General features: G+C 38.6%; 1 long non-coding RNA gene across 1 annotated transcript in view; it reads right to left on the bottom strand.

The window, feature by feature from the left end:
* The window catches only part of LOC116960544, a 35,128-nt gene extending 10,341 nt beyond the window's left edge, over window positions 1-24,787 (bottom strand). The window contains exons 1-3 of the long non-coding RNA XR_004406450.2: window positions 24,488-24,787; window positions 23,949-24,160; window positions 16,072-16,189 (exon numbers count right to left, since the gene is read on the bottom strand). This is a non-coding gene — a long non-coding RNA (uncharacterized LOC116960544). The remainder of the gene's footprint in view (window positions 1-16,071; window positions 16,190-23,948; window positions 24,161-24,487) is intronic.
* Between the last annotated feature and the right edge of the window lie 2,461 nt (window positions 24,788-27,248).

Consider the following 27,248-nt stretch of genomic DNA (forward strand, 5'->3'; position numbering starts at 1 on the left):
GCATGCTAATCATGAATATGTTAAATGGAAATACTAAACTAGCAGCCAATCTCATCCCCAGATGGGTTCAAGTTATGATTACAGAAGCAAATTTGCCATAAGCACTCATGAAACAGTGCCAGAGAAGAGGAAATGAAGATTTGGAGATTCTTTTTTTTTTTTTTTTTTTTTTTTTTTTTCACTTTTTTCCTTCTCCTCCCCCCTTTTTTTTTTTCTTTAGTATAGAGGGGAAAAAAGGATCTTTGATGAGGAGAAATGTCATAAAATGCTTAGAGGATTGGTATTTTCAGCCTGATGTAAACTATTTACATTGTGTTAAGCCTTTACATGTTATGCGTGGAACAATTCTAAACAATATAAACCAAACTCCTATGGGCTGAATCCCAGCATCTTCCTCAAGTTTAAGGACATCTCTCCACAAAAATAATCCCACTGATCCTGAGGGAATTGCTGGTGAAGTACAGTTGCTCGAACTCCAGAGTGTAAGTGAAACTGTTATTTTAAATGAAAAAGCAGTGATGAGATTATATTTACCCCAGCTTCTACAGCATCACCACCAGAAGTAACTCTCTCTCACAGATATAGTCTTTATTTTTAAGGAAGAAATCATAAAATAAAATGCAGACAATACAAGCTATTCTCACACTACTGATATTCAAGTTCCATGTATTATATGTATTAACTGCCAATCAGTAGAAAAGGGTGACCTTTCTCTTCAAACCTTTTCCTTTTCCAGAGAACTAAATTATGATTGGTTTGCACAGCAAATTTGATTTTATCTGTGTCATATACTGCCAGCAAGGCACTGAATCCTTTAATGGCCATACATATGTAGCCACACTACTGAAATATGGACAACAACATGGGTCAGTAGGTACCTTTTTGATCTAAATGCAGCAACTCTTTACTGAATTGCTAGAGCACATTTATTCTTGAGAAGAGAAGTATTCTTTGCTTTTAAACTCATGGCCAGAGTTAAAACAAGTAAAAGGAATTAAATTAGCTGTGCCCTTTACCTTTGAAGAATGGATGTGGGTGGCTGGTAATCCGAAGGACATCCACAGTGAATAGCTGACAACTTTAGGAGACTGGCCGCTGGTTGTCACTGTTGCTCCACAAAACAGGAGCTGCAGATGTGAACTTTCGAAAGTAGACCTCGCAGCCCAAAGTTGCAGGCTTTTGGCTGATCCCTCTACGTGGCCTGAGGTAAAGGCATCCTCTGAATTTTAATAGCTTTCAAAGCTGGATTGGTATGTTAAAAAAGGGCAGCTTGTCAAAGGCAAAGAGATCAGATAATTGGAAGCTGTATAGTGCTATGACAAAAAACATAGCAAGGCTAAATATACACAGAAGGAAATTAAACGCAAGTGCTAAAAAATATCACATTTTAATCACAATTTGATAATTCCCTTCTAAAATCCAATATGCAATTTAAAGATGTTACTTTATACTGATTTAAAGCCCAATCATTCAAAACCTCCTAAATACAATGCTATTCACCCCAAATAGTTCTCCTTACTTCCCAGTTGATAGTTTTTTTTATAATCCCTGCATATTATGGAGCTGAACTCCAACTATACTACCCTCAGTGATTCTCTAAGTACTATCAGTGGGAAATTTGCTTAAATTACAGCATCCACAGACTCCAGTTACAAACACAAACCACCCAGTGGTGCTATTCAGAGTGGCAAGCAGTGAGTCAATACAGTTTGCAAGAACAACTCATTAGTATGCAATTGCCACAGAATCAGACCAAATTAATTGTGAAGCTGGTCTTTCACTTGTTCCCTAAATTCTTCTGAATAACTTTTCTTCTGCAGACAGAGAGGTGACCAATGATTTTATTTATATGGGTAATATTCTTTTTAAAATCAGTAGGAAAAGCTTGCAGGGATTCTTAGCAATACATCCCACTTTATTCTGTTGAGAATTTTATTCTGTCTCCAATACAGGGATGTTACACCGCAGAAATGGCTGACTTTCACAACAATTTGCTTTGAATTTTCACTTTAATAGAAAAAAAAAAAAAAAAAAACAGAGAAAATATTCAGGTAGAAGCCAAGACACAAATTCTAGGTTGGCTCTTGTGGGCTCCTGGTGAGTCAGAAAGGAAAAGAACACTAGTTTGAATTCCCTTCACATAAATGAAAATCAAGTTTTTAAATCAAGGAGCATTGATTAGACTGCCTTTTCACAGAATATTCTTGAAAATATGAACACAACATTTTACCAAAAGTAAAGAGCATTCATTAACACTCATCCCTTTAAACAGCAGTGCCTGCTTAATTAGAAGGAATATACATTTCTCTGTGGTATGTTTATATTTAATTTCAGCAACCAATTAACAGACAACTAATAGTGACATATCAAATATGGATATTTCCAGTGTTGTACAGTAACACATATCTTCAGCTAGTTCCTCCATGCAGTTCATTTTGCTCAAAATTTGTATGATTTTCTCTTCATTTCACTAATTAGCTATATATTCATATATATTATTAAACAAAAATTAATTTATCACATTTATATTTTTAAGATAATCTGTACTAATTTCCTTCACACACAGTATACTTCTATTAGCCCAGACAACTACTTCAGTGAGTGTTATTTCTACTTGTACTGATGAGCACCAATTAACTGTACAAAACCACGCAAGTCCTCAATGTTAAAACATTTTTTCTTTGAGTTCAAAAGGTCAAAAAGCACAAAATCAATTAAAAAAGCAGAAGGCTGAAAACAAAGGTGGCAAGTGATGCAATTCCCACAACGACTGAAAAAAGAAAGACTAAGAAAGACTGTGACTAAGATTTCTGTCCCATCACACACCGATTTCTGCCCTAAGACAAAATGTCAGCTGCAGTTTGTCACAGGAGCAGGGCTCACCAAGCAATCCAGCACTGGTGCATGAGTTACTGGCTTGTTAAAAATAAACCTTTGATTGTATAGTGCTGTTGAGTAACTTTTGTGTTAAGAGGAGCTCATAATCTGCCCCACGTACAGGATATGGCTTCCGTTTCTGCTTTTCTGTTCTGTGCCCTGCCTCTATGATTTTTAATACTTCATTCCTGTTACTTATGAAGCACAAAAGAGTCAGCAGAGCTGCAGAGTATCAAATTTTGCAGTGGCTTTCAAATGTGTCTGAGTACCCAACAGAGAGTATATTAAGGAGATTATTCAATTATTGCATACATTGGAGTCTTCTTTTGCAGCCTACTGTGATTGCAGAATCTCCATTCCTTAAATTAAAAAAAATCCTAAAAAGGTATTTTATTTGTAAGTATAATAATAGGGAAAAATTACTTCAACCCCAGAAAGCTATTTTAAAACCCTTTGTAAAGTATCTGAATTACAGGTTATTCACAACCTGATTACATTTCACTACTTTCAACAGTAGTTAGCTTTCTCCTGACACTATGGGGTTTCTAAAAATTTTCAGACAGGGAGACAAAATTTATATAATCAATCTTTTTACCATGATACTTTTAGGAAGAAAGAAGCTACTGCATATAGACAAATCAACTGTTATATGTTTATTTGGAGGAACTCTCAGTAGGGGTTTATAAACACCTTGCCCAGCAGCTCCCTGGGGAGAAGGTATATCAAACCCAAGCTGTGACATCAAATTGAGAGACAAATCCACACCGAAGAGGAATTCAGAGCTGCAGAACTCCCACCCACCAGGGAAGTGGTGAGGGGCTGCAGAGCCCCACCAGGCTCCAAGCCTTGAAGCTGGGCTGCATGTTTGGGGGGGGGACACAAAGGAATTTTGCTGCCCAGACACCAGAAGGAGATGCCCTTGAGACAAAAAACCTGCTGTAGTCATATTATTGTGTGTGTACAGATGCTTCTCATTCTCAGTGTTTAAGGATTGCAGTGACATGAATGAGTGTTTGGGGCTTTGACTTGGCTTGTTTATCTTTTTCAAAAATATAGAGAGAAGGAAAAAAGAAATCCCCTGAAACACTAAGTGCCACTTTAGTTTAGGCTAGACCTTCTCTGACATTTTTGTCCAGGGATACAGAGACCTTGATTTTATTAAATGTGGCTACTGACTTCCAGAGGCCAATTATTGACTACTTCTTTTGTGAGATCTTCTTTTAAAGCAAATATGTATCAAATTTTAAACCCTACTTCAGTGAAGCCATTAAGCAAATGCTTAACTATTTCACTGTATCAGGAGCAGAGCTGGACAACTGATATTATGGAAGTTAAAACCCAGATGGCAATTCAAGTATAGGGCCAAAATGAACATAAAAGCTTTTCCTAGGATTTTTTAAAAATAACTTATCTTTTAAAAGAACAGTCAAAAAGTTATAGCTAGCAGGCAGTCAGTTCTGTTCAGAAAAAAATCTGCAGTCAAAAATAACCATTAAATACAGTTAAGATTAAGCACAATCTTTTTATCAATTCAGTTTTGAAACTGGTTTCCCAAACTACTCATCTCCCCCCTCCTCCCAAACATTTGGCAGCACACTGCATACTGCTATACACGGTGACAAAGCAAGACTCCCATGACCCTAAATATATACTCATCCTGCACTGAATTCTTCAGGTGCATGCCACTGCTTCTCCTGCCAGCAGGCTGTTCTGCATCATCAGACGTGATCCTGTTTGCATGTTTCTGCTCTCAGAGCTCCCACAAAATGACAGGACAAGGAGGGTATTTAAACATTCTCCTGACTTCTGACAGAGTGACTTACAGATCCTACCAAAAGAAAAAAATCCTCCTGTGGTTACTCTTTCTGTTTCTCTTCTCTCCTCTCTAAAACCTACAAGTAATTTCAAAAATTCAGGTCACTACTGAGGGTGTTTAGATACTTTTTTGCATTTCTACTACAGTAATTCCTCTGTATAGCATGGAATTGTAAGAGAAGTGACCTTTCACCTTTATCTCTAGATGTTAGAGAAGAAGAAAGGAGAAAAGAATTAAAAAAAGATGGTGCTTCTGTTATTTTGCTTATCCAGAGCCTGCCACCCAGACAGACCCAGAGTATCAAAGCCTTTACTGTTTTTTGTTTTGTTTTGTTTTGTTTTGTTTTGTTTTGTTTTGTTTTGTTTTGTTTCAGCTGGAAACTACCAGCTTCCTAGAAACATTTGACCTGAGGAGAAGATACATTTCAGTCAGCTCACTTCATTGAGTGGTATCTACACAGTCCAGCCAGTATAAGTTGAACAATGAAAATGTGAGTGAAGAAACCAACGCAGCAGAGGAGTGAAAGAGCACAGTAGGTAGTGATGGAGTCAGAGATTGCCTAGTACAAAGAGAGGCATATAATTCAAGCTGGCAGGAATGATTTCCTAAATAGGACTAATCAGTTAAGCTAACAATTAAAGATGAGGCTTGACTGCAGTCACTAATGAGAAAAAACAAGGTATCTTTATGAGTTGCCAGTATGTTACTATTTATTTTCCATGCAAAATTTTTTGACATAGTCAAAAACAGTACAAAAGAGAATAAAGGAGAAACAGATTGTATGTAGATATAGGATTGTACAAAAGGGATGTAAAAGAGGTAGGAAAAGGTACTGTTGGCTGGCAGCCACTTGCACATTTCATTATGCATTTATTGTTATTTCTAGAAGATGCTTTATTTTTCACTTTGAGAATTTTTCCCATTATTCAGGAACAGAAGCACCACTGCAAAGTTCTTGTAGAAAAAAAATCCCCACAACCCAGCAATAAACAATGCATGATTTTCCTCATCAAATCAATCTGGTTTGGAAGGTTGGAGTCAGGTTAACTACCACTCCTACTTGATCTTCTCAGAGCTAAATTATGCATGAGCAGTTAAGGCACAGGAGAAACCATCATTAAGATGGTCATAGAACTACTCTTTCCAATGCATTCGATGATGTGAGAGGAAACACATAAACAAAGAGGAGAGGAAAATGGCACAGACAGTGTCATTCAGGTTTAACTCTAAGCAACGGAAGACTTTAAGTGTTTTAATTTTCTAGATTTAGTCCCTTAATATTTTGTTGTAATTCAAAGTGACTTCTGAGACATAATGGTTAGATTTACACCAGACACTCTATCACACTTTTCATCAAATCTACTAGAAATAGTTATCTAAGACAAGGACAGACAGTCAAAACAGGTAGTCACATACTTACTTTTGCTATTTACCAAAAACTGTTGTTTTTCAAGATTCTTCCTACTCTTTCTATTAGACATACACAAGCAAGTGTAACAGTAACAGTTTTAGAGAGTATTTTATGCTTTTACTTCAGTGACACTCATTGGAACTTGTGGGTTCTTGGTTATCCTAAGCATTATTGAAATTACCTTGTTTAGATATTTATGAAAATTTACCTGTAATTACTACTAATTTGGGGCTTGGTTATTTTTTTTTTTTTCTTGTTTCCCATAATATACTAAATACATTCAGCTATGATTTTGGACATTCACATGAGATTACGTGTCTCTTATTAATATATATTTCCTTAATTTTTCAGGTAAACGTATATTTTATAGACATAATTGACATTAAAAGCTTTAAAAAGGACCAAAGAAGCTCAAGATCTTATCATGAGGTGATTGTTTTTCACCAGGACCTTACCAGATTCCACTGAAAGGTAATATTACTTTTTAATATTGTCTACAAAGTTAGTATTTACCAGCTAGACCATTAAAAAGAACCCGAAGACAATGTACTATCTCTATGCCTGCTTACACACCGGCTGAGAATTGTACTCGTATATTAAATTGTCATGAATAATTCCCATCCATATGGGATTAACTCAGAAAGAAATTCCAGGGGGAGCCAGCCCAGAGGGCCGTAAATAAAAGGGAACTCTTAGGCAGGCAGAGCAGAAATTCAGACTGCAGTGGCATTATCAGAGTCCTTCCTCAGTGAATGTACCTTAAACATCTACCACTCTGATGCTGGCACTGGGACGGTCACAAGGTATAAAGGCATCTAGCAAGGTGGTATTATATAAAAGATGCATCGCTCTCATCAAATTGCGTGCTTTAAAATGCATGATCTAAAACAACATATAAAAATCATATTATAATGTACAATAAAATACTTAAATAAGGTATAAAAGATTTTAAAATCTTTTTAGGTGATGATGATAGGACATATAAGCTAAACCTCTCATATATGGGAAATAAAGTAACATAAAAATGTAAAGTCTTTTCAACACACAAAAGGTACAAAAAAGGGAGAGGAAAGTGAGTGAAATTCCATACAGTAATTGTAAATTGTATAACTGTGACAGGAAATCTGAATCTAATATTTTAATTATTCTTTATGATGCTATCTAGACTTAGGAGCAATATTTTTTTCTTGAAATACTTTGCATGGCCTTATTTAAAGGCAACATTGCCCCGGGAATACAAAACTTAGTCTGGAAGTTGGTCACGATAATGCTTCAGCCTTTCCCTGCTGCATGGCCTTGGCAAGTCACTGCACCTCAGAGCACTTCTGGCTCCGGACCCCTTTTTCTCTGCCATGTACAAAACAAGCTCTTCAGACACACAGTGCTTAAGAGCCACTATGAACACAAGACCAGACACCAATCTCAGGTTCTTTTTCTAGGTGCTGCAATAATGTTAAAGCCAAAAGCAACTGAAAATAGAAATAGCCTTTTTGCCCATTGTTCAGCAGTACTTTGAGGCTCTGCAGTTAAGATTTGAGACTCAAAAAAGCAAACTAGTCTAGCAAGCCTTCTAGTTATTGACCATTGGCAATTCTAGCTACACACAGTGTACTATAGAAATTTATTATATAAACTAATCAGCTCATGTTTATTTTCATTATTAATTTTAAAAAGTGATTAGCACTGAAATAATAGAATTATTTTAAAACATTAACCTTCCTAAAGTACTAGTCTCCTATAGGAAAAAAAAAAAAAAAAACAAAACAAAACAAACAACAACAATCTGTATATGATGTATTACACAAGTATCACAGTGATGTATCTTACTATGCAAAAAGATACATACCAGAAAAAGCTAGACAAAAATGTAACCTATTTTCTCAGACAGAACTCATAAGTTTTTTGCTAAAATTCAGAAGCCAGACTTAGTGGCAAGCTTTTGAAAACTTGCGCAGTTCTGATACGAGAGGACATCTCTCATAAATATTCATTAAAAATTACCTTTTCTGGATCATGAATTTTTCAAACAGACACTGGTTTGACCTCTGCAAGGAACAAAAACCAGCCCATAGCAGAATGTCTCCATTTTCTGACAAAAAAAAAAAAAACAAAACCTGGCTTTTCTGGGTAGGCATCTACTTTGTACACTACATGAGGCTCTGGGTCAATTACCTTTGCAATCCAAGCATCCAAGCACTAATGTTAAATTCAAATTACAGTCTTTAAATTCTGAAGTGTTACCTTCTTATTTTTTTGAAAAATTGATTGTGAGGCAAGACAATGATTTGCATTTTAAACAATTTTCTAAACTATTATCACTATTCCTCACACATCTTTCAGTTCAAATAAGACAGTTGTAATTGGTAATCTTAAAGCAATTCATTAACATCTCCTCAGCTAGGAAGACTGGAATATGTTTGTAGGTCTTCTCAAGCTGCTTTGTCCTGTCAGCTGTGTGGAAACTGGGGATTCCCTTTGTTACCACACCAGATAAAATATGTAGTTTATTCAGTGCCATCATCAGCTGACAAGAGAACTATAAATGGGTGCTGCGGTAGCTGGAACCCACATAGGCTGTACTGAAGAAACCCTTGCTGGGTATACTCTCTCCCTAAGGACTGTTTCAAAGAGTCATTTCAATCTAAATTTTGCTAATTGCTGGTAAAGGCTTGTGATACCCATTTTAAACAACCTTATGTTTTAAACCATCATTGTAATGTTGGCAGCTTCAGCTTTTTGCTCATCACCCTAACATCTACTCGATGCACAGACAAAAACACCATCAGCCAATGCAAGCAGAAACAGTCGGCTTTATACCTCAACTTCATACATTAAGAATCTCAGAAACAGAGAACTATCCCATACAACTGTATTTCAACTTTGTTGGTCCAGAAGAAACATCATGCTTTGTGTGGCTTGCTGTCATCATAATAATTTCTCCTTAGAATCTCATGTTTTTAAAGTTACTTGAGCACTAAGGATGGAAATAACTGTTTTCCCTGTATTATTTCTCTTAGTCATAAGAAACTGTGTAGGAGTGTCGTGGTTTAGGCCTGATTGACAGCCAACCACAATGCAGCACCTCTCTCTCCCTTCCCCTCCGGCAATGAGAAGGGACAGAGAGCCAGGCTTGGGGTTCAAGATAGGACTGGGATGGGGGAAAATCCCCCTTTTATGATCACGAGCAAAAGGCAGACTCGTTAGGGGAAGAAAAAAAGAACATACATTTATTACAGACACTAACAACACATAACAGAGTAGGACAGTGAGAAGCATTGCCACATCTTGAGAACACCTTCCCCCCACCCCTCCCTTCTTCCCGGGCTCAGTTCTGCTCCCAATATCTCTACCTCCTCCCCCCAGTGGCGCAGGGGCAGGGAATGGGGGGTGCAGTCAGTGCTGCCACTTCCTTCATCTTCGGTGAGGGGAGTGTCCAAATCTTGTTACCCCCTGCTCCATCGTGGTCCCCCTCTCACAGGAGACAGTCCTCCACAAACTTTCTCTGACTTGAATTCCTCCCACGGGCCGTAGCGTTCCCCACACTGCTCCATCATGGGTCACCAACTTCCTCCGACTGGATTCCCTCCCACGGCTGCAACCCTTCCCGAGCTGCTCCGGCGTGGGACTCCCCCACATGCTGCAATCCTCCCAGCGCTGAATTACAGCAGCGGGGCTACCTTTTCCCATGAGACCCCGGCCTTCTTCGGGCACAGAACCTTGATCATCCGAGCAGGAACAACAGGCTGTAAATCAATGTCTGCTCCACTGTAGATCTTCATGGGTGGCAGGGGGGGGGCCGCCCTGCTGTCTCACCACAGGATACAGGGGGGTCTCTGCTCCGGCACACCTCCCCCCTCATTTCTTCCTCCGTTCCTCCACCGACCTTGATGTTCACGCAGCTGCAGCAACTCCTCCTCACAAGTCCGACTGCCCGTCACCACGTCCCTTCTTAAATACGTTATCGCAGAGGCGCAGCCGATTGGCTCAATTTCCCAAACAGAAGTGGAGCTGACGTGGAGCTGGGGGAGCTTCGAGAAGCTTCTCACAGGGGGGCGCCCCGATAGCCCCCTCCCCTGCCACCAAAAAACTCCACCACTCACTCAACCCAGGACAAGGAGATATGTTAAGCAAAAGATACAGATAATTTTTTCAGATGCTCTACCCAATTCCTCCTCCCCCCAAGCTTCTATGCAGACAAACCTTATAAATAGACATCTAAATGTAATAGAACTGTAGATAACATGGAAAAAATTGGGAGGCTGGAAACTTGAGATTTTGGCATGCTTTTATAAAATTCAGCTTAGCACACCATTCTCAAACAAGATAATTCATTTAAGCACAATTTCATGACTTATTGCTTATGATGAACACAAAATCCTTCCAGTGCAGAAACTTAACGGGACATGCTAGCAGGGTTTAAGTTGTGTATTCATAGAACTTTAGCAACAAAAACATTATATGGGAAGGAAATTAATTGTATCTCCACCAACACGGTAGGGACAGACATCTGGCTGCATCAGCATACTAAAACCTAAGCACAGTAATAACTACATTCTAGCAAATGCTTGAAAAATGTTTAGCATGAAAGGGGACTTTTAAAAACTTTAATCTTTCTTACTTAACTCTTTGTTTTTACACACATTTCTTTAATTTGTCCATGACAGAAAAAATATGTACACGTTGAATGCCAAAGCAGACTGGTTTGTTTGATATAGAAGACAGAAATCTGTCAGGGACTTTTATTACATTTTACATTTCAGTGCTTATGTGCAGAGAGAGAGAGAGGAAATGAAGCAAACTGGTTGCCAAAGATTCAAGATGTGGCAAATAATATATGTTCCCCCTTTCAAAGGCAAGGTGCATACACACGTATAGGCTATTCATTATGAACAACAGAATTGCTATTTGCCTATTTCAAATGAAATCCAAATGTGTCAAGCACAGCAAGAATACTGAGAGCAAAGAGTGCTTAATATTCTAGCCCAGCTCACTGAAAAAAGCACTGAATTGACAGAGCAGTGTTCTGTAGAGCAACATGATGTGTCTGCTTTAAATGGAGAATAATGGATTTAAGTTTAGTGCAGAACTAAAGGGCTCAATTACTATTCATGAATTCTGAAATGTTCTACTACAGAAACTCCTTTTGCATGAAATGTTCATCAGAATCAATGTGTGGAACTACAAAAAGTAAACCTTGCCCCCTCGCACAATACAGTACTTACCTAGATTTGTACATTTACAAAGAGCATTGCTGTGGCATTTATCTAAAACCACCTAGACTACAGAACAAACTATTTAAAATAAATATGCTTCAGAGGGTTGTTGTATGGAAAGCTGCTCTACTAGTGTCATTTTCTGTTGCTTTTAGACAACTGCTTTACCATTTGCTGAGCCTAAGATGGGCCCAATGTTTCAGGAAAACTGTTCTCATGAGGTCTGAAGGTAGCCTTTTGGCCAGCAAAGCAAGAAGGCCCATCTGCAAGCACTTTGAAGTGTTTCTGTAATATAGCTGCATTTTTGTCAGGAATTGTATTAACACTGAAATTGTAGAAGTTGTAGAAATTGTTTTCTGTTATTTCTGCAATTATTCAAAACCACAGTCCTCGTTCAACACAAAGTCAGAACCAGCACTTACATCTTGTACAATTTGGCATTTCACTTACAATATAGACTTTATCTTACAATTCAAAAGCCTCATCAGCTTCTGTAGTTTTAGTCTGTCACATTTTTATACAATATGGGTTTTGATCAGTGGCTAAAATGCAGAGAATTGTTTTCTATCTTGTGTCATATATACAGGCATGTATGATGTCTTATGGAATTATTTTTGAAATGTAAGCACATGAATGTTCAGATATGGTTGCCCTTTGCAGTTTGCAGTACTCCTTTTAATTATGACTAATGACAAGGAAAATTTTTTACTTAGAATGAGAAAAAGGTAGTGCAACATGTCTTAATATAACAAATTATTTGTATATCTCTTCTGATTACGCTCAAGTAATATTTTCCCTTAAGAATTCATATATCTTGTATTTCTTTGTAATTTAGGGCCAAATTAATCATCTATCTGCTTGGAAAACACCTGCCATTCAATATTTATTAGCATATAAAGTAAGATAATTCTTCAAACATTTGTGTTTCTGCATTATAATCAAGATTAGCACAGGGGTTTTTTTTGTTCTGTATTTTTTCTCTTTCCCCAAAACACCATCTTTTAAAAAGTTAAAAGTTTTGTTTGTTTTCCAAGTGTACAGATGATTGTCAGTCCAGAAGGCAGTTTTCAGGGGCTTTGTGTTAACAAGCTACTTCTGTTTGCATATTCCATCCCTCAAAGTAGCACATGCATAATTTTGTCATCATTGTGTGCCATCTGGAGTATATTGATTGAACTGCAGTTTTAAAATGAGGCCTAAGGAGTATTTTGGTTACTTGTATCCGGGATTAATATATATTTCAAAGCCTCTCTCATACAATGTGTGTGAAGTTTGGTTAGGACTTTGCTGTTATTTACATTAGAGTATTAACTTCATTTTGGAAATCAGGCTTTTTTACTCTGTCTGCTGTCCTTTTCCTCCACAGTGAGACAGAATCCAGTAGAGATGAAAAACAAATTTTATGCCTATCACAGAGATGATGTCCCTAAATTTTCATGATTCCTCAATCAAGTGGCACAAGCTACGAACAAAGGAGGTTGTGCTTGCTGCTTTACACTTCCAGAATTAAATGGAAAGCGAAGTAAGAAACCACCTACAAAGAAAATCTAACAAAATGATGACACTCATCCAAGGTCATTTGACAAAGAAACTTGAAAGCTATGTAAGTTCCCTTTTACGTTCGAAGCCATGTTTTGAAGAAGAAGGCCAAAAGCAGGTCTGTAAAGAGAAATAACTATAGGAGCAGAGATGTCATTATTAATTGCAAATTCATCTAAAGAAGGAAACTTCACAGGAAAAAAGGCTTCCACTGCCAGGGAAAAGCCACAGGGAACGAATCCCTGACTCTATAAGAAGCCACAGCTCTTAAGGTCAATGAACAAAAAGAGTAGACATGCATGATACATTCCTTAACTGAGACCTGCATATCCTTGCACTAAAAAGGAGGGGTTTTTTGTTTTTTTTGTTTGTTTGTTTGTTTGTTTGCTTGGGTTTTTTTTTGAGCTTTTTTCGTTTACACATAAAAATCTCTGTGCATCTTTATTTGGTTCAAAACCATATATTCCTAAAAAGTGAGATTGTAATGCATCTGCATTGCTGGCACACTGGACAAGGTGGAGTTGAAGCTTTTCATGGATCTGGGTATCTATGGGAGTCAGATACAAGATCCTCTTTTTCAAAGGGGCTCACTGACCGAGGGAGGTGGGAGCCAAGATTAGAAATCTTGTGAGGGTATCCTACTAGATGATCTTCTGCAAGGCTGTGTGGCAAAGTAGTTCAACTAAAATTTTAATTTTTAGAGAGGCTAAATTTCAAAATGCATCTACTGCAGGAGACCGGACAAAAGGCAGAAAGATTTGTTAGGCTTGGTTACTTCAGTAGCTAAGAAAACATGATTTAGAGAAGGCTGGTTTTGTGTATCAGAATGTAGTACTGAATAGGGACTGCTGCGTTACTCAAATTCTTTAATGCACCTTGGTTAAACAGCAACAAAAACTAGACTCAGACAATTTATTTCATGCAATCTAATGTCACTGGGACTACAGCTGAGATTACTTTAGGTAGAAAAATTTATAAGGGTTCACCCAATTGAAACAGTATAGATTAACTCCGTTGCCATAGAAACACATGATTTTGGCATAGCAAACACGAGAACAGTACCTCTAGCCTAGTATTTCACTTCTAAGGACTATCATCTGACTCTTCAAGGGATGATTAGAATAAAACATATATCATATGCACCTCTCCATAAATTTCAGACTATTAAATCACAGCATTCTTGGAGTTATCTAAAACTGGAAATTTACTTCATACAATTCTACCCACACAGAAAAACACACAAATTATAATCATTACATATATGTAAGTAAATTAACTTCCTGTAAGATAAGACTTCTGATCTCTCTCTTTTTTTTTTTTTTTTTTTTTTTTCCCTGACAGCTAATTGTCCATATATATTTGGACAACTTTCATACATCTCATACAATCATAGGAAAGAGTGGAAGTGCCATTTTGATGGATTCTGTCCATATAACTCTCTGTTGATCTTGGCTAATCTTTAGATGCTATCCTTCTTTTGAGGTCACAAACTTAACAGTGATATCTACATTGCGTATATGGTGGTAAAGTATTAGAATCCATGTAACATCACTTTTTTTTAAAACCTTATTGCACCTTGCCATGAGAAGAGCCAATTACCATACTGAACAGATTATTTTGGACATGTTTATGTTGTTGTTTCAATTCATTCTGGAACGTAAATATAGTGGATGTATGTACACAACAATTACTATAAATGAAAATGCTGACATTTTTTTCAAAGCTTCTGGCAGGAAACATTCTGTGTGATAATTCTCCCTATTATTTCATTTTACAAGAAACATCCGGAGAAGTTATTTTTGATCTATGTGAAATCATCAACCTAGTGCTGTGAAGATGAAAAAAAATCTACAGTTATTTCCAAAGAAACCACCTTTGTCACTGATGTGCTTCACAGCACGACTGACAAAACTCAGGAAAAGGAGACGTAATGGCAGATATTCTCAGTCCATTTAAAAACAAACACATACACATCCAACCTTGTATGAAAGCACTTTTACCCTCGCAACACCCAATTTCATACAGTAATACCTGTATGTTTACTTAGTAATTTTAACACTTGTGGAATATTTAAGTCTCCTAAATTTGACCTTCCCATGTCCTTCCCCCATGCAACATTTACTTTCAGTCTTTGCTATGCAGCTCTGACTTATCTATTGAGGTGGACAAAAAAGAATTCACAAAAATATATGTGGCTTATAATGCTGGTCCTGCAGTAGCCCCAATATAAAATGCATTAGTCCTCCATGACAAGCTCCATCTCTGTTATTTTAGACAACACCCCAACATCTTCACCAGGAACTAGAGGGGAGAGAAGCACCGTAGGGAAGTTATTTTTCAGAATGAGAATACACTCAAGCTGAGAGTCCAGTTTTTTTTGGACCTCTTCCCACAATGACATCTTCTCACTGGAAGAATAAAAATATTTTTGTTTTTAGACTAAAATGAGGAGGATTCATAGGAATTATTCTAACAAGGTGATTGTGGCTTTCTATTCTCTTGGTTTCCTACAGCAGTATCCCAAGTGAACTATTATTGAATGACAAAAAAGTAATTAAAGTCCAGGAGACTTGTGTGCTTTATCTGAAATCTTGATGGAAGTATAAATTTAAGGACATTTTGCAAGTTCTCTCTTTTATCTCACACATTATTTCTCTCAAAGGGTGCTGTATTACAGTAGTCTTTCCCATTCTGGCCCCAGGTCCCCCAGGAATTCATCAGTGGTCCTTTAGAGATCAATAGATGACTTTTACTTAACTGTGCAACTGAGTCACCATTTACAAACAGGGGTCCTTGCAGGATAGAGGAGGTTGTTTCCAGGGAGTTTTAAAGTGGAAAGAGGGAAATCAATATGTAGTTTTAAAAATAATTCCGTTCAGAGAAAAGAGGAAACAGTCATACAATGGGACATTTTATAACTATTTACTGTGTGTTACAGTAGCAGGCAGAAAGCATATGTTTTCTTATGCCATGCATTAAGCAGAAGGCATTTTCCCCAATGGAAAATAATGCCACTAATTTTTAAAATAATTTTTAGCATGTTTCAGAAACAGTAATAATTTTAAAGAAATAAACAGTTAAGAAAAATTAGAAAGAAATGCTAAAATACATGTTCCAGCTCCAGTTTCAAAATTGCTCCTTCTAACAAGTTATCTCATTTTAACATTTTTTCAGAGGACAGCCTCAAAAGTTCACATTAAATGGTTTGTATTTACCTTAACTGGTTTGTAGAGTCACATTGTAACCAGCCATTCAACCTGGAGTCAGGTATCTCCTACAGTGGGGGGACAGCAGCAGTTAGCATCAGGTTTCCACAGATCCATCAGCTCTCACCTGGTTATGTGAATTTCGAAAAGCGTTTCATGCTTTACAGATCTCATTTTGGAAAATCAAGTAATCTGTTTTCAATTCCCTATCCTCCAGAAATTTAAAAATCCGTTGCTACATGCCCAATTAGCCCCCAAAGTCTTTCCAGAATCTGCCCAGACTATTGCTCAGATTACGGTAGAATACCTAAAACCTGTTACATAGGTATGAATAGGCAGAGCCTTTACCAAAAAAACTATTTTTGAGATCTTGGCATAGATTAGTGCTTGGAGGGAAGAGGAGACCAAATCTCTTGAACCAGGTGGTCAGTGGGAGCTTCTGTTAGAAAGACCCTTGCAGTGACATCTTTGGCTAGGATGGGCAAGACCCCCTTCATGGCTGCTCTGCCTGACTCCGGCAACCCAGCTGGCCCACGATCTTAGCGTCACCACTCTGGCAGATGCATGATCCATTGCAACTGGATACTTCAAACTGCATTAAAAACACCTCCTAAACATCTTACATGCAAAAGACTGTCCTCCGTGACCTTTTCTGCTTCTGCAGGAACAGTTTCTATTGACTATTTAGAAGTGTCTTATCTCTGCACAATTTCATCAGTTTTGCAACAGGAACCCCCTGGGGGAGTGCCGAGAAAGAAGGTACAGATTCTCCACCACAGATGTTGATCACCACATTTAAAGACACAAATCAGTCTATGCACAGCATATCCAGAGAAATTTTTTATTGTTTTGGACTTTTTATTTCAGTAATATTAATTAAATTTATGTAGTTAAAACTTTCATCAAAATATCATCAGAATACTGCTGTTAAAAAGCATCTGTATCTGAGAAATCAAAATATTTCTGCAGTAAATACTGCACCACAAAATGCAGCAGTTACCTGCAGAACACAAGCAAAAACTTCTCCCACTGCCAATTTAGTTTTATATTACCTTCTGGTTTTCACCTCTTAAGAACTTGTATCCCCTTTGTCATTGAAGAAAAATGCCCTCAATACAAAATCCCTGCAAAACAGTATCAATACTAACATTTAACAAAAACCACAAATTCCTAGTTGTAGTTTTCCTCTTTTCTTCTTTGCTTTAACAATCTATAAAATGGTAGTTTAAAAACAAACAAACAAAGAAAAAACAACCAAACCAACTGAAACAAACCAAAACTGTGGAAGAATGGGAGGAAAAAATTTTCTTTAACATAAACAAACAAAAAAATCCTGAGTAAAAGTTTCTAAAATGCCAAATTGTCTCAGAAGCTTCATCCCATTTTCAAAAGACACAAAGGGGAAGTGGTAACATAATTCTCAGTGAATTTAGGGAAGCATATTTAGACAGACATGTACAAACTCCTCTACTTACACTCTACACTAACTAGCTACAGATCACCTCATTCTAGAACCTCATTCTAGAAGTCTTCCTTTTTTTTTTTTTTTTTTTTACAGAACGCTGTTTCTACTTTTCAGACACCAGAAAATGAGGAAGGAAATAGGAGAGGTTTTCCTTAACTTCAGCAAACTATGCTGTTACAGAACAAATCTGTACTTTCCACTACTATGAAAACTGCCAGCATATCATGGGTAACCCGGTTGTATAGTTAATTGGCCTTAAGGGACTGGGAAGGCTGTTTTGAGAGGGCTGCTGCTATCACTGATAGGCTTTAGCAACTTGACAGAGACAAGCTTCTGCATTTTTTGCAACTTTTTTGTCACCTGTATGTTAAGTATTGCAATAATTGTCTCTCTGTTTTTGTGTTTTAAATTTGTATATGTTGTTATTTTAAGATTAAAAGATTGACTGGGTCAGGTGGACCTTTCTGACGGAAAGAAACCACTGAGCCTCCTGCAAGTGCTGGAAGAAGGGAGCAAGTGCAAGGAGAAGAGGAATAATGCTGAAATTTAAAAAATGTTGGGACACCAGAGTGCAAAAAGCCTACTGTTAGAAAGAACATCTTGTTCTCCCAGAGGGAGTGGTGTAGGGCTTGCTACAATTCAAAGTTGGATAAAATCCAGCCTGGAAACACACACCTTTCTGCAAGTACACTGAGGTTGGGGAAAAAGTTGGTTATAAAGCCTTTACTCTCCTTTTCTGCGTAACCCAGCTGGTCTGGCTTTCTCTCTTTAAAAAGTTAAACCAAGTAGCTTATAGTCTAAAAATCCAAGAATTTGCTTTAACATAAAAATCTTCTGATCTCCCTTTGGAAGTTCACTGTCAAAACCAAAAAGGTCTAGACAGCTCTGCCTGCTGGTTTGGGGTCTCATCATAGTTATCTCCTTCCTGTATTACCAGGCACCGAGCAGTTGTAAGTGGTGACCCTATGTCCCTACAGACCCTGTCATGGTACATCTGGTATAAGGAAGGAGAAGAAGAACAAATCTAAAATGAGAACAAAAGAGAAAGATGAAGAGTGAAGGGAATACGGATCTATGCAATCTAGGAAGTACAGCAGATAACTGGATGAAATGAACATAAGGGCTCTGTTTCCTTGTGAAGTCAGGTGGAGATATACTAAAGAAAACAGCCTTTTCTTAACATAACTTTCAGATACTCAGAAGCTGTTTAGCAGACTACAGGTAAATCAAAGAAGTCAAAACCAATTACCACTTTAGCCTATAAAATTTGAAAATATTGCTCTCCTAGAAAGAATTATTTTAGAAAGTGAAGAATTTCAGCTGAGAATGCCAGAAAAGGGAGAAACTTCAGGAAGAAACTTGTGAAGCCTTTTCAACAAATCTAAAATCCAGTCCAAGTCCTGTTGATTTAGAGAGCTTATGAAATCATAATCTGAGATCAAACAGTAATGGCATTAGAAATCAAGACCTGAGAAAAAGAGTGCTAGGAGATCTTAACCAAGATTAATAAAATTATTAAAGAATTAATTAAAAGGCAGAAATATGACAAAGAATAGAATGAAAACTGAAGGACAGAAACTGATGGCTCTGGTTAGTAAATATCAAGAACAGGAAAAAGGAAAACAGAGCTGAAGGCTAAAAAGAGATACCTGCAAAATACTAATGGAATGAGTTGATATAAGATAGCATGAAAGGTTACTCAAAATCTTGATGAGGAAATCAACCCTGAGCAGTACTCTTAGGCTTGGACAGGGTCATTATAATTGAAATGAAAACCTTTTGCAGAAGCCTGCAATCAAAGAACCGAAACTACCTAAAAAGAAACAAAATATGCATCATATACACAGTGAACAAAGAACAAAATTCCTTTATAGGAACTGTTCAAGAGAAAGCCACATTCAGAGTCTGGGTTTATCTCCATGAATATGAAAAAGCTTTATGACTTACAATTTAGACACTGATACATAAGTTAATATGATTTCCTGTATTTCATTAAATGGCTTTGATAGAAGAAAGAAAAAAAAAAAAGTCATATTGAGCATGGAAAGGTAAAACTCAGATTGTGCAGTGGGGAAAACTCTGTGAGTGAACCTGAACTAGTTGCAAAACAAAATCTTTAAAAAGTGGCTTGCATTGTTTCAGGAAATAGTATCTCTTCTTGAATTGGAAACATGGTAGATTATACCGCTCACTGAAATGCTGTGAAAGAAAAGGGGCAGGCAATGAAGATTTTAAAAGTAACTAGAAAGAATGTAAAACTACAGAAAGGCATAGAAATAGCTATCAAATTGGCAAAGGATAGGAAGACAAAAGAATAAAAAAGTGGCAAAGAACAGAAAGTGAAGCTATGTATGTGAACACACACAAAGGAAGGCAATTTAGATCAATGATCATAAGAGTCCCTTATGTGCTGTATCATCTCTTATGAGTCAGTGAGAAGGTACAGGTTCAAGGTTATTCTCTGTGTTAACCAGAGGCTTAAGTATTTCAAAATGCAAGTCTCCAGTATGTAAGATCATGCATTACATCAGTATATATTGGAGTTGGCACCTTGGCTGGGACGAGAACAGACAGTGGGCTACAACCTGATTATTATGAATTTAAAAGTTATGTTAATGAATGTGATTTTAAGTGTATTTCAAAACTCAAGCTCCAGCTACATATATTCTACAAGCCTACAGAAACTAGTATCAGTGTGGCAAAGCTCAGACTTCTGTTTGACACCACAAAATTGTTATCCTCAAAATGAGAATACAGAGTAACTTCTCAATATTGAATAATTATTCAATAGAAGGCTTAAAGGGAGACTGCCTGATTTATGTAATAGCTTATATTGTATTTTTAGAAATAATATTACCACAAAAAGAGCAGAGAAAAAGTACTGTTGATAGCTGGCCACCTGAGCTAGCTTTTGCAGACACAGGAGAGTATGCATGTGACACTATTCAGAACAGCTAAAACTGAAATGGCTGGAGAGAATAAATCTTTTCACATTGCTCCTGCCTTCTGAACAGAAAAGAGAAACCATTTTCCACTTCTTCCAGAAAAGAAGATGGAACAAGAAATGGACATTCCCAATTTAAGGTCTGACACAGAGGGGGCAGGGGAGGAGGTGCTGCTGGAAGCCACCAGGACAGCGCTAACCCCCTGAGGCACCCAGGGTGCTGCGGGACAGGGTGAGCTCACCGGCTGCCTGCCACACCGTGGCACGGGGCTCAGCGTGCCAGGCCCAGCTCACTTTTCTGTTCGACGCCTTGAGACACGGTCTCCCGTGCCCCTAACCCCACTCGCCGAAGGTCAGGCAGCTCCGCTCTGCCTCCCTCCACCTCCCGCTTCTGGCTGCTCCTCTGCCCTGCCTCCGGTGCAGAAATGGGGTTTTCTCCAGAGAGGCAGGTTAGCACAGCAACCTGGCAGAAAACATGCTGGTTTTTTAAAAAGGCCTGTTTTCCACCAGGCCAGTGAGGTAGCTGAGCCTCCCTTACCGCTTAGTTAACCCGATTCATTCATTAAAGGCCCACCTTATTAGTTCTGACAAAAGATACCCTGAGAATATTACATGATGTACAACAGTACATTCTAGCACAGTCTTCATATACCGGCATGTGTCCTAGCAGTTTTATACTCAGACCACATCACTGTAGTAACTATAGCAAGATCTGTATGTAAGAGTGGGAAAAAAGACATGGTCTCCTGACATGGAGTGAAGGGTTGGGAGAAGGAGAAAGAAATAAAAAAAAAAAACCCAAACCACCAGGAATCACAAATCTATTGACTAAAACATCAACCACTGATTCCAACAGCTGAGATTTTTTGCAGGCTTCTGCACTGGCCTAACTTCCTTCCACACTAAAATCTCACATTCGGATATTTCATGGATAAGACTTACCCTGACAAGAAAATGTGAGCTGTAATAAATAATTGGCATGTATATTTTGGAGAAGTTAAGAATAAGCTTACAAATTCACTGTTTATTAGGAATTGGTTTATCCAAGCACTGGTCACCTAAGCAACCTAATTATGTTATGCATGCAATCTGCTTCCATTGAACATTCAATATCGATCGTTTTATGTAACTGCTATAATACAGAGACATAGAGCACGTCTGGTGTCTGGATGTGTGCCATGTCTTTCTAAGATAGATGAGGTTTACTATTATTCTGTGCAGAAGAGTAAAAATATTTGTAACTCAGGCTCTCTGATTTGCCATTGTGATCTTGTATACTTTCTTCCCAATGGCTATGTACAGAATATAATTACAACCCGTCATCTCTTTTTTTTTTTTTTTTTTTTTTTTTTTTCTCCCCTGTCTGGAAAAATGCAAGTTTGCTGAAGCTAAATGTTTTGTGAAAATAAATCAATTTTAATTAAACATTTACTAGGATGAATTCTTATATGCAGAAGGCTTGGATAGAGAGTTACGAAAGGACAGGTTGTGGAAAGAATTTCTCAGATCCAAAATAACAGTAATTGAATCGGAATGGGAAAAAATTAATAAAACCTCTCTGCTCCGAAAGAGGCAAAGCAAAAAATCTAGTTCAGCCACCCTCACTCCATGCTTTAAATACTCAGTAGTAAACACTGTGAAGGCTTTCTTCCTCTGTGAAAACCCTAGTCTCACATTCATTTTACTGCAAAATGAAATATGATTCAAACCTTCTATGTTTCATAAAATGATTTGCTTTTCCACTTAATTATAAGAGTGCCTTAGATAGTTGGCCAGCTTTCTGTCACCACACAACCACTGTCTTATTTGAGAGAATCCTTCCTACTGTATGCTAATTGGAAAGATGTAGCCCACGCTAAACGTCCTTCAACTCAGACAACAAAAGAAAGGAGTACAATGCACAGTTACATTTCTGCTTGCAGTGGCTTCCCTAATATTTTATTTATTTGAAGAAATGACTGTTCATAGAATAACGATGAACTTCTTAGATGAGCAAAGGAGCTTCAGGAAGGATAGATACAATAGTGAATCAACCAGGTGGGATGGATACCTTTTCCAGTGAGCTAACATACATATACATACATATATATATATATATATATATATATATATATATATATATATATATATATTCCTATTCAAGATGTAATGGTCCAGTTCAGTACTGCTTAAACTGTGCTGTTTAAACATAGCCACCAGGTCAGACAAAAATCTGATTGGCATCAGACTACTGCTGGTATGACCGTGGCTAAAGTATCGTACTGTTGCAAGCTAGGAACCCCAACCTAGAAATGCCAATATAGCCAATAACTTCTATTAGCTCTTCCTCTGTATACATTTATAGTAAATTCTACTCCTTAACACAATTATGATTTTAAAAGAAAAGATAACTGAATCTAAATGAATGTTTTCCCTAACTCAGTCTTTTTAAGTGTTTATCAGAAATGTAACATTTTGGTTGACTTTTTTTTTAAAAACTACTTCCCTACCCTAATGGATGTAATGCTCATTCTATTAAAAGGATCTACTGAGAGGTTCAAATATTTAGTACAATAATTTCTGTAATAGTATATCTTAAAAAGAAAGAAGGAATAGAAGTAAGCAATTTCACCTCTTCTTGAAGGTCATAGCTAGCACTGCTAGGCAAATGGTCTAGTCTAATCTGAGTGCTGGGGAGTGGGGCTGAGGAAAACCAGAAAGATCTACAAGAATGCTTATTAAAATGTGAAAACACTTGATTGTGCCCTTTCACTGGGGGCACTTGTACAAATTTTTGCATTTGACCTTCACTGCTAGGCCATAAGAACTATGAATTCACAGCATAACTAACTACCTGATTGATTACATAGTATGTGAAACTGTAAAGTCCACCTGGCTGCAAACTCCCCACTTCCACTGGCACAGAATGCAGCCACGTGTGCAATCCCTCATGGTGCCAACTCAGTGTGCTGCAGCCCAAGCAATCCAAGCAGGCCATGCTATTTGCTCGGCATCAGGTACTTGCGTGTTTCAAATCTACTCACACACGTACACGGGTACATACAGAGATATGCTCAAGTGGTTCCTCAAATGATGCAGAAAGGTACTGCTTCATTGCACCCTCTCGGAGGGAGGGGAGAAAAAGTCATCGAGGCAGCATATAAATAATCCAGAAAAGCAGCTCCCATGTACCCGCATATGCTGTGGGGACCGGAGCCCTCCCTTCGGGCCCAGAGGAGACCTCACGGCCCCGCAAGATGGTGGTGGCACCCTGCGCCCAGCCCACGCTCCCCACACCTTGCTCACCTTCCCCACACCTTGCTCACCTTCCCCACGCCTTGCTCACCCTCTAAGTCCCACCACACACACCCGCATCATGGCTGCAGGGCGCAGCCCCTGTCTGTCCCATCCCGTCCCCCCCCTACAAGCTTCAGCAGCCTCTCTACCTGTGACCGCCCCTTTTAACCTGAGGCAATGAGTTTTGGCAAAATCTGTAACCTGCGCAAGACCAGTGTGTCCTCGGCATGTCCCCACCGTGCGCCAAGACATTTCATTCTTTTTTCTGCATCACACTGGTGTTCCTTGAAGGATGTGTCCCATTTCTGGATGCGGCTCTGCTCTGATGAGACGCAGTAACTGTCGAGTGAGGTACATGATGCAACCTGATGGAAGGGGTGGAAACATTCACAGAGGTCATATACATCTGGGAACTGGCCAGGAGAGACGTGCACAAAGTACAAATAAAACATCATAACAGGTCCGTGCTAAGTCAAACCTCATCAAAGGCCCATGCAGTTTAGCATTCCATCTCAGGGTAGGCCCAGAGAAGGTATCTGGAGAATATGAAAACAGAACAATTGCCTAGAAAAACCTACCCAAAATATGAGGGCATGCTTACAGATTGGGTTACAGATGTGTTCCTCCTCTGCCTCCCACCCTCCCACATTGTTTGTTTGGATCCAGGTATCTATTGACTTAATTTTACATCCCCATGTTATCGCACCAAACAAGGTGGCAAGCAACTGATTTTTACTCACCTTCTCCCAGCCACTCATCAGTCTGCAGGTCTCTGCTGTATTCCTGCAGCAATTTCATTGTATGTTTTCCAGAAAGAAGAGAAGTTGCTCTTTAACACCACTTGTTGGTGTTCCACAGATAATCAGGAGTCTAAACATAACCTTTAATAGAAACACCCTAATGAGCTCCATACTTCCCAAAAGTGTGTCAAAGCTCCTCCTCAGTACTCTTCTGAAGAGATCCCGAGCTTTAGCCAAGATAAATCACACAAATACATTGACAAGAAATACACTGAATGCAAGTTTCTCAATTTTCAGGGAAAAAAAACACTATCGAACAGTTGATGAGCAGCACAGTAACATCTTTAGAGAGAGGAATTACCTAAGTCATCTAAATAACCACATTATTTGGTAAAATTAGGAAACTTAAAGAAAGAATGGAAATTTAATCAAAAGTAACCTCTTGGCAAGTATTAACAGAGGTTGAATTTCCAAGATGCAAAAAAGTCTGTTCCAGTCAACAGTATGTCATCAACAATGACTAAAGAAGTCACAATATTATTATAAGCTGCCTGGTTTTCCTGATGTCGCAGAAGCAGTAAGCAAGTGATTAAACCTAGTTTCTCAAAGGTGTATAGACTTCCAAGTTTCTCTGATGTGGGTAAGATTTAGGCATCTAAACATGTTTATAAATTTGTTTATTGTTGTGGTTTGAGCCTGGTTGGCAGCCAATCACCATGCAGCCACTCTGTCCCCCTTCTCTTCTAGCAATAAGAAGGGACAGAGAGCCAGGCTTGGGGTTCAAGATGGACCTGGGATGGGGAAAAAATCACCTTTTATGGGCACGATCTAAATGCAGACTCATTAGGGGAAGGAAAAAAGAACATACATTTATTACAGACACTAACAACACTTAACAGAGTAGGACAGTAAGAAGCACTGCCACATCTTGAGAACACCTTCCCCCCACCCCTCCCTTCTTCCCGGGCTCAGCTCTGCTCCTGATATCTCTACCTCCTCCCCTCAGTGGCACAGGGACAGGGAATGGGGGGTGCAGGCAGTGCTGCCACTTTCTCCATCTTTGGTGGGAGGAGCTTCTGGAACTTGTTCCCCCTGCTCCATCGTGATCCCCCTCTCACAGGAGACAAGCCTCCACAAACTTTTCCCGATATAAGTCCCTCCCACGGGCTGCAGCATTCCCCACACTGCTCCATCGTGGGTCACTAACTTTCTCCGACTGGAGTCCCCTCCCGAGTTGCTCCAGCGTGGGACACCCCCACATGCTGCAATCCTCCCAGCACTGAACTACAACAGCAGGGTCTAACTTTTCCCACAAGACCCCGGCCTTCTTTGGGCACAGCACTTTGATCATCCAGGCAAAAAACACAGGCCATAAATCAATGTCTGCTCCACCGTAGATCTTCATGGGTGGCAGGGGGGGCCGCCCTGCCGTCTCACCACAGGATACAGGGGGGTCTCTGCTCCGGCACACCTCCCCCCTCCTTTCTTCCTCCATTCCTCCACTGACCTTGGTGTTCATGCAGCTGCCACAACTCTTCCTCACAAATCCCACTGTTCGTCACCACATCCCTTCTTAATACATTATTGCAGAGGCGCAGCTGATTGGCTCAGTTTTTGAGCAGATGTGGAGCTGAATTGGAGCTGGGGGAGCTTTGAGAAGCTTCTCACAGGGGGCCGCCCCTATAGCCCCCTCCTCTGCTACCAAAAAAATCCCACCACTCACTCAAACCCAGGACAGTTTATAAATGGGTTTTTTTAACTTTAAAAAAATATAAAATAAGCCCTCGATTAGTATTCAGAAAGCTTGGAAGCTCTCTTACCTGCTATTTAGCAATGCTTTCTTGTTTCTGTATAAAGGGAAAGATACAGTGATATTATACAATAGCTTATTTTACCTTTGGGACATAAAAAACCTTTTGCTTCACAGATTTATAAAGCCATCAAGAGATATAAAATGATTGGCAAAGATATCAATGTTTCTTCCATCCCTAGTGGGTGATAACAGGGCATCAAAATGAGAGCAAAATGGCATGATAATGGAAATTAAATGCCAGACAGCATTTTTAGGGGACATTGTTATTCGCCCTAAGTAGGAATTTTCAAAGAGTATGCTGCCTTTCCTAAACTTACTAACCACAACATGCTAGTGTATACAAAGAAAGAAAGTCATGCTAGGAACTATCCTCTCTGTGACCAAATAGATCATCTGTTCAGGGCCTTCCTTCCTTGCTAGCTCTAGTTTAGTCTACTGAAAACACAAGAATTAGAACCGTATCTCTAGAATGCCAAGGCAGTAGAACTGCAACGAAGCACAGCTCAGTGTTTGTCCCTTCTAGATACAGATGTATCAGTCATCTGATAACTCCATTTGCAGCCTGCTCCAGAACACACATGAACTGCATGGTAATAGTAGTTTATGATTTCATGAGACACCAGGTTCACCAAACTGTAATACTAAAAATCCTTGAAGAGTTGACACTAAAATACCGGAATATTCTAATGCACAAAGTTTTGTTGCTAAAGAATATTATGTCCTTATTACAACATAGATGAGTTATTCACAAAAATAAATATCTCATTACTTTGAAATGCTGAACACCTTGATCACAAACCTGTCACAAAAAGGGTTTCAGAAAATGAGACAGTGGTAATAGCAGACAGCTGTAACTCTCCAGTATAGAATTCCATCCAAGGATGGAAAAAAATCATAATTTTTGCCTATTTCTCTAAGGTATGCAGAGCATAAAAAATGAAGCCGACA

The sequence above is a fragment of the Tyto alba genome, unplaced genomic scaffold, assembly GCF_018691265.1.
Source record: "Tyto alba isolate M040663 unplaced genomic scaffold, T.alba_DEE_v4.0 Super-Scaffold_14, whole genome shotgun sequence".
NCBI classification, from domain to species: domain Eukaryota; kingdom Metazoa; phylum Chordata; class Aves; order Strigiformes; family Tytonidae; genus Tyto; species Tyto alba.